The sequence below is a fragment of the Helianthus annuus genome, chromosome 17, assembly GCF_002127325.2.
Source record: "Helianthus annuus cultivar XRQ/B chromosome 17, HanXRQr2.0-SUNRISE, whole genome shotgun sequence".
Lineage (NCBI taxonomy): Eukaryota > Viridiplantae > Streptophyta > Magnoliopsida > Asterales > Asteraceae > Helianthus > Helianthus annuus.
Window position 1 is genome coordinate 44,576,247 of NC_035449.2, and position 14,365 is coordinate 44,590,611.

Below are 14,365 nucleotides of genomic sequence, written 5' to 3' on the forward strand. Positions count from 1 at the left end.
ATGTAGATCACTACAACCACTGCTGCCACCATGGTGTTGGAAAATCGGGCCATTGATTAGACACAAAAACACAATATGAACAAACTCATTCAACTCATTTATATTATAGACCAAAACACACATTACAAAGAGTGGCCCCATCATCTTTTTTATACTAAACACAAACTAATCCTAACCCATCATCTTTGTTAAACCGATAATTCAAACTAATTCAACAAATAAACCGAACCATATTTATCTTGAACCACTTGAATTATCTTTAACCCGTTTAAACTTTCTGAATATTCACATGGTTGGTGCAATCGAGTACTACCATCAATCGTAGGTCACCGCTGCCCTAATGACTGCTATCATATCTCCAATCCCAACCTATGGTCGGCATATCTGGCGTTTGAATCGTTGTAGCTTCATCACCCCGAGCCAATACAACCGCTCCTATTTCAGCATTCACTGTTTCAAACACCAAACTTTGAACATCAATATCTAATTCATCTTAGTTCCGTTTTGGACACGCTTTGGCTCGTTGTGAAGCTCTTTTAACATAGAACACAAACCCACAAAGAAACATATATATTAACATCTGTTTCTTATATATATTTATAGTACAAAATTAAGAAAATTGCATTTCCTATATTTGTGAAAATTACTTTTTTCGAAAATTTCCAACGCTTTAAATACATGTTTCTTCTAATCCATCCCCTTTGGCATTTTAATGGCGTTTTGAGGCAGTGGTGTTTTCTTGGAAACACCTGTCATTCTTTTTTTTATAAGGCGAAAACATCTATATATAAATATATAAACCGACAAGTAGCTTAAAAAAGATACAACGGGAACTAAACCGAAAAATAAAACAAACACAATCGCTACAACAGATCCATTATATCAAAGTTAACCCACGTTCTTGCCTATCCACATGTGGAGTGGAGTATGGCCAAATTCATATTATAGCTGTTGGAAATTAATTCCTTTTCTTTTGACCAAATTCATGTTATAACAGTGGTGGTTCATTGGCAAAGACAAAGCCTTTAAAAACACCCAGGTTGGGAAGGGGAAGGTCTTGGGTTCAAGTTCCACATACGCCACGGGATCAAAGAGATTAGCCGTTCAAAAAAAATCTGTTGAAAATAAATTCCTTTTCTTTTTTATCTATTTAATATAAAATATACCAATTTGTTGTTTTGAATGATTTCATTCTTGGCAAGCAATATAAGCAAAATGATTTCATCCCTTTCAATTTATTGTTTTGAATGATTTCATTACCGAAGGTTGCAATTTTATGATCAACTAGTTGAAGAGCCCGCCGCGTTGCGACTATGACTAAATGATTTCATACAAGAAGCTAGTATATATTTACATGAAGAAGTGTAGTCTGTTTTACAACATACATAACTTTTAGGATAAATTACACTTTTAGTCCTTTATGTTTGTATCACATTGCAATGGATAGCCTTTAACTTCAATAATTACAGTCACAGTCCTTTATTTAAAAAACTCAGTACATATTTCGTCCTTTAGCACTAACAAGGTTGAAATTTTCAATTAAGTCTATTCACTTAAGGGCAGTTTAGTATTTTTACTTAGTTATCTATAATATAAATAAAAAAATAAGATCAAATATAATTACCTTTTTTCTCTTTCACTCTCACTCTCTCACACACCTTGAACTCTCTTTAAACAGACCAGCAGTCATCACCATCAAACCCACCACCACCCACTAACAACCACCATCACCAGATCTAAAGCCTGTCACCAACCCACCACCACCATCACCGATTTTGGCCTTCGTAAACCAACTAATGTCATGATCGATAAATCAACTAACAATCACATCACAAATGGAATCTATAACACGATGTCTACAGAAATTCATACCCATACGGCCATACCCACCCTTCAAGAACAACCCCTAAATCCCAATACTCTCTCTCTCAGTAAACCTAAAACCCACTTGGAAAAACAACTGTTGATGCATGAAATGTCTGTTGACTACGTCTACGTGAAGTCTTAGGTCAAAATAGGTCAACAGAGGGTCTTAAAGGTCAAATTATGTATTTTAGAGGTAGGTCCGCTTTTATGTACAAGTAGTATATAGGTCCGCTCATAGGTGCTTAGATGGTTCGCTTATAGTGCATTGATGTAGGTCCGCTCATATGGTTGTCCATATGAGCGAACCATAGTTGCCTATAAATAGGATGTCATTCTGAGCGGATCTAGTAGAGTGTGTGTGTACTCTAGAGCGAAACTCTGTCAAAATTTACTTAGAAAGCTATAAAAGCAGTGGAATTGAAAGAACAAGCTGTTGTAACGTCATATATACTGATTCCGCCTTTATATGTGATGATGAACTGTCTCGGCTGACTTTTCGGGTCAAAACAACGGTCCAACAAGTGACTCCCCCTTGGATGTTGACGTAGTCTTTAGTAGTCTTTAGATCCTTAGTCTTCGGTCTTGGTCTTTTCTCCAACTCTGTCTTCTCCTCATACGCATTCTTCACAGATTTCAGAATTAACACCTGACTCTGACTTTCATCTTCCCTTTAGCAGTTGATCCAGACTCCCCCTCTCAATATGCTGGAATCTTGAAATATCTGGTTCAAGCTTTGACAATTTACCTCCAATGGGAATAATGAAATCCAAACCTGTTACTCTACCCATAACATTAGAATTTATCTATTCAAACAATAAAAACAAACTCAATCAGCTCTAGAAATCCACTGAAGTATTCAAGTTCAATTTAATGACCCTGATCACTTGATTAATCTTCCAAGTTCAATTTAATGACCCTGGTTGATCTTTTGACGAATCAAACTGATTTAGTAAAAACATTTTCAAATTTTTCTTGAAAATAACAAGTATCAAGTTAATGAACTTGTTTTTGACTTTGAAAACAATCAAACTTCCAACAATGTAAGCTCTCCTCATTCTTCAGCTCAGAATCTCCTGCATCTGCTTCATCTTTCTAGAATCCGACAATCAACTTTCCACTCTGGTTTGTCTAAAAGAAAGCAGAAATAAAATCTTTTTGGATTTTTAATGAGTTCTAAACTAAGAAAAGAAATAACAGAAAAACTTAAATTGCAGAAAGTAAACTATTTATAGATTTATTTTTGGCGAGCGTGTCAGGGAATCATATCAGCTTTACAGACAAATTACTAGTACCGTTAAGCTACATTTCATACTTAGATTTAAACAATTCACCTCGATTGTCGATATACTGATCCATCTTAAATTCTCACACAAACTTCAATCTATTCAGGATACAGTTTAAGTGTCTTAAGAACTTAGATCAATTCATGTGTCCCACCTCTTGAATATACTCCCGTATCCAGAATCCCAGATATTCAGTCTTACAGGTGAGTATACCACAGATGATATCTGTAAGGGGTTAGGTGCGAAACCGTGAGAGCTCAGGTCAGAACTTCCGTTCAGCAGAGAGATGACGGCTCGACTTTTGGTGTGTCCCCTTTAGAGGATCTTTTTGTTACAACAGCAGCGACTATCAATTTTATTGTTTCATCAGCTTGCTGAGGGCGATGCTGTGTTTCAAGCATTTTGTAGAAAGTATTATTCAGGGACTAGGTCAGTACTTCCATACAGCAGAAGTCCCGGAATAATACCCCAGATATCACTGAGTATAAAGGCCTAGTATCTCAGAATATGGGACCTTTCAAACGAGATTTCAGGGGTTACCTATATATCCAAGTAGTGTTCCCCACGAATTTCACAAGTTTGAAATTTTTAGGTTTATATCCTGAATAAATTTACTAAATGTATGAAAACCTATCGACACGTCGTTAGTGAGACTGTTTAACTCATTTTGACTTTCCAAATCTTTAGCATATTGTAATTGTCTAGCTGATGTACTATCATTTTCCCTATATACACAAGCTCTTTTTCAGATTTTATCATGTTTTTGGATTTTTCATTTTTTACTGTTTTTGTATTTTCTGAAATAAACTATGTACAACTATCTATCTCCCCCTAAATACCAAAACACGTAAAAAATCGACAAACCATCGCAGATTGTTTCTCGTCTTCTTCCGCAACAGTACTCTCATCAACGCTCACAATTCCATCCGACACTGAAAGCAATTTCATACCATTAAGTTTTAACAAATATTGAAACCGATTTTTATCAAAAGCTTTGGTATGCAAATCAGCTTTTTGTTCGTCAGTGTGGATTTTCTCAATTCGTATAAACTTTTTCTCGAAACAATCGCGAATAAAGTGATGACGAATCTCTATGTGTTTAGTTTTAGCGTGATATACTGGATTTTTAGTTATATTTATTGCGGCCTCATTATCAACAAACAGAGGTGTGTTAAGAAACTGCAAACCGTAGTCGCGCATCTGTTGCTGTATCCACAGGATCTGAGAGCAGCAACTGCTAGTAGAAACATACTCCGCTTCACATGTAGATAGCGCTACAGACGTTTGTTTCTTACACTGCCAGGTAACCAATCTAGGACCAAAGAACTGGCATCCTGCAGTTGTTGATTTCGCATTGACTTTGCAGCATCCGAAATCCGAATCGGAATACCCTTCGAGCGTAAAATCGCCTTTCCTAGGATACCATAACCCCAATGACGGAGTACCTTTCAGGTAACGTAATATCCTTTTGACAATAATCATGTGCGATGCTCTCGGGTTAGACTGAAATCTTGCTGCGAGGCACGTTGGGTACATGATATCAGGACGTGAAGCAGTCAGATACATCAAAGAACCTATCATGGAACGGTAAAACGTTTCATCAGCCCTGTCTCCGGTGAGATCTGGGTGAATCCCATGATTAGTCTCAAGTGGGGTAGCAGCTGGAGTAGAACTTGACATTCTAAATTTCTCTAGAATATCATGCACGTACTTCGTTTGATGAATGAAAATTCCCTCAGGAAGTTGTTCAACTTGTAAACCTAGAAAGAATTTCATCTCCCCCATTGATGACATTTCGAATTTCTGCTTCATCACCTGTTCGAAATCTTTGCATAATTTCTTATTCGATGACCCAAAAATTATATCATCCACATAAATTTGTACTATCAGAAGAGGACCATCAACGACTTTAGTGAAGAGAGTGGCATCCACTTTTCCACGTATGAACTGGTTAGCGAGTAGGTGTTGAGACAGAGTCTCGTACCAGGCTCTCGGCGCCTGATGTAGACCAAACAACGCTTTGTCCAGCAGATAAACTTTGTTCTTGTGGATTGGGTCAGTAAAGCCCGGCGGCTGACAAACATAAACCTCCTCTTTGACCTTCCCATAAAGAAACGCTGACTTTATATCCAACTGATATACTTTGAAATTCTTCCAAGACGCAAATGCTAGGAAAATTCTGATAGCCTCTAGTCGAGCTACAGGAGCATAGACTTCTGTAAAATCAATCCCCTCCTGTTGACTAAAGCCCTGAACAACGAGTCGAGCTTTGTTCCTTACAACCACTCCTCTATCGTCCCTCTTACATTTGAAAACCCATTTTGTATTGATTTTCCTTTGACCATCCGGCAAATCCACTAACTTCCACACTCCCAACTTTTCAAACTGACTTAACTCTTCTTGCATCGCTATGACCCAAGAGTCTTCAGTAAGCGCCTCTTTATAAGTACTCGGTTCAACCTGCAAGATAAAACAACTTAATGAAAATTCAGTTTGTAAAGGTGCTACTGTAGAATAAAAACATGTTAAGCCCTGGTCAATTTGACGTCTCGTGCAAACGCCCGATTGCAATTCTCCTATGATCAACTCCTCTGGATGATAAGAAAGAGTTCGCGGCATCACTTCGCTTAGAACATCTACATTTCCCTCCAGATTAGTAACATTCTGCTCTGCATCTTGTTCACCAACTTGGTTTGTTTGACTTGACAACTGGATCTGCTCCCCCTCAAGATCTGAATCACCATGGTCAAATACTGGCATGTTATCAGCTTCTTGATCATCATTCACATCCGACTGATTACCAGGAGCAACTTCATCATCATGTTCACCAGCATTACTAGGACCTGCTTCATCGTCATTTGAAGTTTCCCGAGGTCTTCCAGAATACTCCGCTGGGAACCTGATCTGCGACTCATACTCTCGCAAAATATCCAGCTCATCAAAGAAATCTTCTTCTTCCTCTGATTCTTCTCTCATGTCAAACGAATCCCAAAGTTTGTCATAATGATATCTCCATGAATCACCAGGATTCTGTGGCGGCATAGTGTAACCTTGACATTCAACATTCGCTGCTTCAATAATCCGCTTTTCACTTGGAACGAAGACACGTCGTGTAGGACTTGAATAACCAACAAAGATACCCTCAATGCTCTTCGGACCAAACTTTCCATTAGGCTCTATCACCGTACAGGGAGACCCAAACGGTTCTAGATACTTCAAATTCGGCTTGCGGTTATTGATTAGCTCAAAACACGTCTTGTTGAACTTCTTTACAGTAAGAACTCTGTTGAGAGTATAGCATGCAGCAGAAACAGCTTCAGCCCAAAAATTTATTGGCAACTTAGAGTCTGCAAGCATCGTTCTGGCTGTCTCGATTAGCGTCCAGTTTTTGCGTTCTGCAACTCCATTCTGCTGCGGAGGTACGGAGCACTAAACTCATGTAGTATACCTCTTTCATCACAAAATTCTTCCATCTTACTGTTTTTGAATTCAGTACCATTATCACTGCGAATTCTACAGATAGGCCTCTGGTACAGATTTTCAGTTCTTTTAAACAATGCCATCAGGCTGTCAAACGTTTCGTCTTTTGATTTCAAGAATGAAACCCACGAAAATCTGGAATAATCATCAGGCACGACCAAACAATAGTAATCTCCTGTTATACTCTTGACGTTCACCGGACCAAACAAATCCATGTGAAGTCTTTCCAACGGTCTTGAAACTGAATTGACTTGCTTTGTAGGGTGTGACTTTTTCTTCTGTTTGCCTTTGACACAACTTATACACTCCCCTTCTAGATGAAAACCTTTGACATGCACTCCTGTAACCAAATCGTTATGCACCAAATGATTCATCTTCCTTAGGTGAATATGCCCCATCTTTCGGTGCCACAATCTTGACTCTTTTTCCGTTGCTCTGGACACAAAACAATGAGCCTGACCCATGGTTGTAGTAGCTACGCTCATGTCCAACACGTACAGAGACCCTTGGTGCCCTCATGATGATCCATTCTTCAGGTACTACAAATCCCGGTTTCAAGATCAAACATTCTTTGTCAGTGAAATGAGTAGTATACATCCTGTCACAGATCTGGGAGATACTCAGCAGGTTGTTCTCCAGCTCAGCGATGTAGTTAACTCTCTCAAATGTTACGATACCATTCGATAACGTTCCTTCACCTATGATCTTTCCTCCTTGATTACCCGCAAAACCCACATAACCACCGTTAATGTTTCTCACATTATACAATAATGCAGTCTTCCCTGTCATATGTCTCGATGCTCCACTATCCATGATCCACCTGGATACAAGTTTTGGAAGATCCTGCACATAACAAATCATCACTTAAACAACTTCAAGAAAGATGCCGATTCATGCTTCGCGAACCAGGAAGCTCCGGCAATTCAAACTGTTTAATCAAACATGGTGTCCACCCAGGCTTCATCAGCCTTAGGTGTAACCTTGACTCTCGCAATTTGAATTTTGAAATTTTCAGCCTTGAGAGGTGGAAAATTTGCATCATAATCAACCGTAATTGATTCTTCAGCCTTTTTCACCTCAGAAGTTGAAACTTTCTTCTCAACTTTTGATTCAATTTTAGGTTTCCACACCTGTTGAGTTACTGCAACCCTTTTGTAAAATTTATCATTTTGAGTCACCAACTTCTTTACGGGTTCATTTTTCACTTTGATGTTATCAATTTTAACATTCTTCTTCTCAACAACCCTTTTCTCAACACTCATCGGTGCTTTACCCTTCACATCAACCTTCTTCTGTTGAACTTTCACAGCTTCAGTCTTAGGCTTCTCAAATGTACACTTTCGTGCAATGTGACCAACCTGATCACATCTAAAACAAGTACGAGTATCAGCTACTCGACTCGTGCCTTCAGACTGAGCCTGTGAAGCTTTCTTCTCAAAGAACTCTTTATTAGATTTCGAAAAAATTTGTTTCTCTTCATCAGCTAGTGAACTCGAACTATTCACAAACGTTTTCTTCTCGACAAACCTCTTGTTTGGAACATTTCTTTTCTGATACTGTTTACCCCCCTGATAACCACCCAACCAGTTGTTTCTGTTGTTGTTGTAAAAACGCGGTGGATAAACATATTTCTTGTTGTAAATCTTTTCTTTCACAAATTTCATTTTATCTTTCTTTTGACACAGATTATTCACTGCTGACAACTCAACTTCAACAAGTTTGAAAACATTTGTCAATTTGTTCATGTTAACATTCTCGATCGGAAACTCTGAATCCGAAAACAACTTATCCGAACCCATCATCTTGTACATGACAAGGTATGATTCTTCATTTAAGTTGTTTTTGGACTGTTGTTTCGGAATGTATTTGTATAGAAAACACCCATCCTCCTCAGAAGTGTCACAATCCGGTTTAAACACTTTGTCAACCACACTTTTTACCACATCATTCTGGACACTATCGTCATTGGAAGACGTGAACATGACATCAATGTTCTCAGGAAGTTGCACTTCACTTCCTTCCTCAAGTTCAACCAACCCAGATTCCTTTTTAGTGTAATTATGCAAAATCGGCAGTGGAACTTTGTGAAACCCTACACCGGTACCGTCAGAAAACACATCTTCGCCAGCTTTGTTTTTCCTTATAGGTTTAGGAACAATGTGCTGCAACACAAAGCTTGCGGAGCTATAACTATTAAGTTTCAACTGAATTCGCTCGTTCTCTATTTCAGCTTCTTGAACTTTAGGTTTCAATTTAGCGATTTCATCCAGTTGTTTATTAATTGATTCTTGTTTTATTCTAACCACAACTCTCAGATGTTCGTTTTCTTTAAACGTTTTACCATTTCGATCATCACTTTCTTTAACAGTACTTTTGAGTTTTTCAAATTTTTCAGAAATCTGAAGATTTTCAAGAATTAACTTTTCATTTTCATTTTTAATCTTTTCATGATCAATGTGATAACCACTGTGACTTCCGCTGCTTGGACTGCTTTGACTTTCTTTGCTTGCTGGAGATACATTCTCAGCTGAAAATGCAGTCTTTGGAGAAGTTGCTTTTGGCATCATGCTTTTTGGATAATAAAGATCCAAATTCTGCTGATAAGATGAGTGATTGACTTTGTAAGTTTTCTTCAGTTCCAGCTCGTGACTTTCAAGTCTCTCAATCACCAAATCTGGAGTCAAATCTTTAGGAGCAATAGTGTTTTCAACATAAGCGCATAATATCTCCAATCAACCTCATCTGGTAATGAATCGAACAGTTTGTCAACTAGTTCTTCATCAGAAAACTTGATTTCATGTCTTGCTAATTCCAGCTTCAGATGACCGAACCTTTCTATCATTTTACAAACCGATTCATTCTTTAGACATCCAAAAAGATCAAATTCTTTTCTAAGAAGCTTTCGTTTGTTTTTCACTATTTCCGAACTTCCTAAACACTTCTTTTCAAGCTTTTGCCACAAATCTTTCGCATTTGAATAGTCTATTAAAGAAATAATATCCTCCCGAACTGATTGAAACAACAAGGCTACACACTTCTGTTCGGCTACAAAAGATTCAATTTCTTCAGCTGATGATAAAGTTTCTCCACTTTTGTCTCCAAGTGTATACCCATTTTTCAGGCTTTTCCAACTTGCAAACGCAAATGCCATCAACCAATCTTCAAATTTTCTTGACCAACGGCTGTACTCCTCGATTGCCATAAGCTTCGGAGGTTTGTTGAATGTTCCGAATGCACTCTCGGACTCCCAAGCTTCTTTCTTTTTCTCTTTCGGTGGATCCTCGTTCGTGTTACTCGACGACGTATCATTGTTTCCGGAATTTCCCGTGAATGCGTACATGTCGCTGAACGGATTCATGAAAATATCATCCATTTTGACTGTACCTGCAAAATCAACCGACACTTAGAAAAATTTTTCGAAATTTTTGAGAAACAGGACATAAAAGCGGATCTATTTGTGTAATTGACAGATAAGCGAATCTGTATTGATCAGATAAGCGAATCTGTTCGAGCGAACCAACTGAGCGAATCTACAAATAGTCGTTTGAGCGGACCAGATAATGTTCTAAAAGCGAACCACAGTATGTCCGTTCAAGCGAACCAATAACTGTCCAAATAAGCGGACCGTAAAAGCGAACCTAGCACTTGAATAAAAAGCGGACCAGAAATGTACGTTCGAGCGGACCTGTATGTGTCCGTTCGAGCGAAACTACCAGTGAATTTGTCTGAAAAAGCGAACCAAACAGGTGATTTCGAGCGAACCTGTTATGAATTTGAAGCGGATCTAGTTCAATTTTGTCGGAAAAAGCGAATCTGTTGTTCGAAAAAGCGATCCTAGGTTTTTACCCTGTTTTAACCATTTTTTGTCCGAATTTTAACCTGAAACTTTCTAGGGTTTGTTATTAGTATGTTTTATACATTATACTCCATTTTCAGACAATTTCAACCGTAGTAACCACTGTAAATCGAAAAAGTATGAGAGAAAGTGAGTAGAAAAGAGAGATTTCTGCAGATATAAGCTGTAGTAGTATGAACTCCTCGTCCTGAGCTCTGATACCACTTGTTGGACCGTTGTTTTGACCCGAAAAGTCAGCCGAGATGTCTCATCATCACATATAAAGGCGGAATCAGTATATATGACGTTACAACAACTACCCATATTCCAATTGAACATTTTTTCTCATAAAAATCAATTCATTCAAGAAAGATGAATTCTCTTAACTGTGGCTTTCTAAATATGAAATTGTTTGTGGTGGTGAAAACGGATGGATCAGAGGGGCAGTTGGTTTCTCATAATTATTTGGAGAACATCATATCCCTCAATTCTTTTTTTTCACTCACCGATCACTCATTTCATCAAGAATCAATTTTAGGGGCAAAAAGGGAAACTTTGCTTATTAAGGTTCATACTAACACCGAAGAAGCAGTAGTCCGACCCGATCCACCGAAGGCTCCCATGGTTTTCACACTGTGCGATTAACTTAAACACTCACCTTCTTCCCTCCATCTTCATTATGTTTAATCCGTCCTCCACTGCGACATTTTAGGGTTTCATTTCACCGACGAATCTCTCCCTCTCTCTAACCACCCCGACAAATTGAGAGAAATAGATGAGAAAGAAGAAAGAGAGGAAGCGTTTCAGAGGGGAATCAGAAATTGTGGTGGTGGGGAAGGGAGCTGGAGGTGGGCAGCGGTGGTTGTAGTAGATCTAGCTAGAGATAAAAGAGAAAGAAGGGGAGAGGGACAGAGATTATAGAGAGAGAGAGAGAGTTAGAGAGAGGGAGAGGGCATGTATTAAAAAGAAAAACATATTTATGCAATAAATACATAGTCTTACACTAAAATTACGAATTTACCCTTATGTGTAAGGCACATGTCATATTTAACTGAAAATTTTAACATGGTTAGTGCTAAAGGACGTAACATGTAATGAGTTTTACAAAAAAAAAGGACTATGCCTGTAATTATTGAAGTTAAAGGCCATCCATTGCAATCCAGTACAAACATAAAGGACGAAAAGTGTAATTTACCCTAACTTTTACAAAAGGTGTGTTGATGTAGCTAAGTGTGTTCACATATCAACAAGTTAAGTGACTAACACGTCATGTGGTAGTTTCGTAACTTCAAGAAATTCAAACCTGTAAGGAAAAAAATAGAAGTTTTTCATGCTGCTGGCAATGGTTTTCAAGGCGAGATCCCTACGAGCATTGTGACACAATCAAATGGCTTAAAAGTCACATAATGAAATGGCTTAAAATTTGTAACATTCGTCGTAGTGTGTCGTGGTCATCAGTGGTGAAGCTTGAGATTTCCGACCGGGGGGTTGAAAACGTATATACCCAAAAATTTCTATAAAACCGAGGGGTAAAAAACGTATATACCCAAAAATTCCTATACAAAAACTACATACTCTCCACCACTGAGCGAAAAGTTTGGGGGGTCGGCCGCCCCCACCCGCCCCCAATAAGCTTTGCCAATGGTGGTCATGAAATCATGTTGAGATAAAATAACAGTGAAATTACATCCAAAATATGCAGTTATGTATACGTATGAAAAAATAATACATAACAAAAAAAATAATAAATAAAAACTGGTTCAAACCACTAAACCGAACTGCTTTGACTGGTTTGTTTTCCCATTTTCTGAAACTTAGTCAGCAGTCCGGCGTAGATGTGTTGTCAAAACCAGCCATCAACACCCCTATGGCCCTACCCAAACACACATTATGTATGCGAGGTACAAGGTATTACATAATATTTTTACATATTATGATAGTTTCTATTATTGCGTACCTAAAATTTGGATTTAAATAACCTCTCTACGTGATTTAATATATAGATAACCTATATGTACAACCTAAAAAGCAATATGTACAACCTCTCCATCCATGCATGTCACCTCACATCGGATGCAATGCCCCCTTGCCTGAACTAAGAGGTATACGCTTAAAAGCAAGTCGAGTAACTTCCAATTTGCCCTTAGTCCAATAGAAAATCAAATTAGATTTTTGATGTTGTGCGCGTGTTATCTGTTCCATCAAGACTTTGCTTGATGGTAGTTGAATCAACTAATAATATGCCCTAATGTTCAGTTTGCTACATAATCTAAGGTTGAAGAATGCATTGCCAATAAAATAAATTTGAATAACACGTATGCATTGTTCCAAAAGGGACCCCACTCACCTGTTTTCTTTTAGCCAGTAGCAGCTTCTTTCTCTGCTTTTTAACTTTTTATTAGCAACTGCAGTCATTGAAGAAGCAACTTCTTTCGCATCAGCAGCTTTTAAAGAAGTCATTAACAATCTCATTACATGCTTCAGCAACCCAATTATGAAAGCTTTTCTGCATGTATAGGTCAACAAAAAGCTTAATTATTGAACTTATCAACCGTTAAATAAAAACATATAACAAATTCAATATTACCTCAAACGGAAGAAGTTTATTAGAAATTAGTTGTGCGTATTGTAGAAAGTCGCTCTCAGATTTTGGGATAAAATTATCAGTAGTCTTGTCATCATCTTTCTTGCTGGCAAAAAGCTCTGCTGTGTTCTTGTAATCAGCTTCTTCCACAAGCTTGAAAGAAATACAAATCAAAACATGTTTACACATAAGCACGTTGTTACAAAAAATAACCGTAAACAGGTTTCCAAGGTTCATACCGTTGTTGTCTGAGTTTCTCTGCTACCGCTGGTGGCTGATACAAAAAGAAAAGAAGGGTAATAATGTCAGGAAAATAATTAATATAAGATGATGATGATGATGATGATGATGATGATGATGATGTTAAGCTTGAACCAGCTAAATTGAGCATAAATAAATAATAGTGTATCAGAGCAGGCTCATCTTCATCTTCCCATGAATCTTTTACGTCATTTTCATCAATATCTTCGTCGTCCCACATACTCTTAGGCTCTTTTTTTTTTAAACAGGTGGAGCTGGCTCATCCTCTGATGAGACATGTATGAGAATACATACAATCGAAAATTACATTTAGCTGTAAATACACAGCGGGAAAAATGAATGTTTCAGCTAACTTTAAACTCATTTATCTACTGTATTAATCAGACATTGAGAAATACTTTAGTTATGTTGTACCACTGGAAGAGGGGGAAGAGCTTTCGAAAGGAACATTCAGTCTGCTCCATTCAATTACCCGACTTGTTGATCAATCGGTAAAGAAAGAGTCATATCATCTTATGAAACTTCTACAGGGATTGAGAGGGTTCAATGGTGTGGTAAGCGTACAGCCCCACCACCACATGAAGAAAAGACAGGCAAAAGTTAGAGCCTTGACAGCAACTGCCATTGCACAATTTAAAACCAAGCTTGTTAAGGAAGCTAAGTCCGTGAAAGCATCCCGCTGGCTAGAGGTTTGTGAAGGCTTTGAGTCTGGGCTCAAGTTGGCGACAAGGAGGAGCCAACCTAATTAGTTTATTTAGGGGCAAGGGACCATGTTTATGTTTCTTGGTCATCAAGTTGAATTAGTCTCTATTTTAACCATGCATGTATTAGGTAACATAAGTAGTAATAATTCAGCGCAATATTGGGCAAAACTGATAATTCACAACTACTTAGCATCAAGGAAACCAAAATGAACTCAAATTTAAGAGTGTACCTCAAGTGACCATTAAGCCGAACACCTAGTGTGCAGGACGGCAATTTCTGTTTTCTGTTGATGGAAGGTGTATCAAAATTAACATTATTATAACTAACCATGTAAAATAGAAACGGAAAAAA

At 38.0% G+C, this 14,365-nt stretch overlaps 1 pseudogene; it reads right to left on the minus strand.

Moving 5' to 3' along the window:
- Nucleotides 1-337: 337 nt before the first annotated feature.
- Nucleotides 338-13,673, minus strand: LOC110924108 (annotated as a pseudogene).
- Between the last annotated feature and the right edge of the window lie 692 nt (nucleotides 13,674-14,365).